We start from the raw sequence: 1,855 nt of genomic DNA on the forward strand, positions 1-1,855 counted from the left end.
GAGAGGTTCTTGGGTAAATTCTTTTTATATGACAACTATCCCTATCACTTAGTGAAATATTTTTCAGCCCAATGCCCATAATCTGCAGTAACAGTATATTAATAATCTGTGTATTTTCTTCTGAGGGCTAAAAAGAAAGTAAAAGCTCAATTTTCCAAAATGCTCTGGGAAAAGGTGCCTTTTAATCTCTTTCCCTGCCCTTCTATGTCATTTCCTTTACATGGCTGATGGCAATAAGAGTAGCAAATGACTTTGGTGAAACAAGGTGCTGCTGTCTGCAATTTTCAAGCCTCTCAAAATAAACAAGGAGATAAGCAAAAGAAAAATGTTTTAAATATCTACAATGTCCTATCTACACTGTCAACCTCTGGTTCCTCCATCCTCTGTTATTTGGCTTTCCCAAAGTTTCTAACTGGTCTTAAACCCTAATAAAAAAATAAAAAACAACTTCCTTGTGATTTTTATGACTGATAATGGCTCAAAGAGCCAGTTTGGAGAGCACAGCACACAAAACATTCAAAGTACACATATGTGCACACACATACACACAAGATGGCCCTCAGTTCACACATACAAAAGGATATATGCAGCAACAACTGTACCACAAAATTAAAGTTGGGTTATGCTGGAGCATAAGCAAAAAGCTATATTTAAAATTGAAAGGAAATATAAATGGATGCTGACAGTCAAATACATTTATGGAAGAAAATTTAATCTCAATAAATCGACTGAATGGAGGGGTCATTCTCATAAGAACAGATATGTATCTTTACTACTTCCCATCCAGATTCACTAATCTTTGAAGATGAGGAGCTATACGTTTAGTTTAAAAATTTAAGAAATCTGTATCAACTGTCTGTTCTGCTTAGTTCTCTACACACTAGTTTCCAGACCAAAGACAAAATGAAATAGATGGTAGCTCTGCTTTAAATACAATCTCTTTGCCCCATAAGAGTCTCTGGTTAGCCAAAGAAAGGGAGACTCACAGACACCACTTACAGATGGCTGAACAATGATTGTTACTAAGAGGGCCTTTGACCAGAAAGGAAGGAATTTTAAGATGACAGAGAAAAACAGGGTGAACATCCTAGTTCTTGCACATGAAGAATTGTTAGTTTTAATTGCATATATACATCCTGAATCCACCATATGTAGTTTTCTTTATATGATGCAGTACCTTACTACATTCATTGCTGCTTTTTACTCAGCTGTCTTACTTTATTACATCCAGGAGTAACAATATAGGATTTCAATGTCTGAATGGTTTAGGAAGATGTAACTAATTATACAAACAACTATGGTAAACAACCCATACATCCTTTATTCTACATTTTTTTAAAAAGAAGTGAGTTTAAAAAGCATGTATAGAGTATAAAATAAAACTTAGGTAGCTCAATAATCTTCCCTTATGAAAGATCACCAGTATTTTTTCAGCATTGTTAACTAAAGCATTAAAAGTTAAAATTTCCACTCCTAATGCTTTTCCTTTCCTCTCTGCTTTTCCAGATCCTCCTCAATGAGAAAGACAAAACTTTATTCTGCATGTTTCTCAGAGTACAAAAATTAATTTTAGCCTTTATAAAATATATTTATCTCCCAATTAAATATTACTTTAGGACAGAAGTAAAACTTGATTTAAGGGATTATAAATATGAACAAAACTCAGTTCTTGACCTCAAGGACTGTTATAAGGTAGTATAATAATAATCTTAAGAGAAATAATAATGATAGATTTTCTCTTTATACTTTAGGAAGGGTTTATACAAGCAAAACTTCATTTGATCTTTAAAACACCCTTTAGCCGAAACCGGTTTGACTCAGAGGTAGAGCGTCAGTCTGCGGACTGAAAGGTCCC

The sequence above is a fragment of the Pipistrellus kuhlii genome, unplaced genomic scaffold (assembly GCF_014108245.1).
Source record: "Pipistrellus kuhlii isolate mPipKuh1 unplaced genomic scaffold, mPipKuh1.p scaffold_m20_p_3, whole genome shotgun sequence".
NCBI lineage: Eukaryota > Metazoa > Chordata > Mammalia > Chiroptera > Vespertilionidae > Pipistrellus > Pipistrellus kuhlii.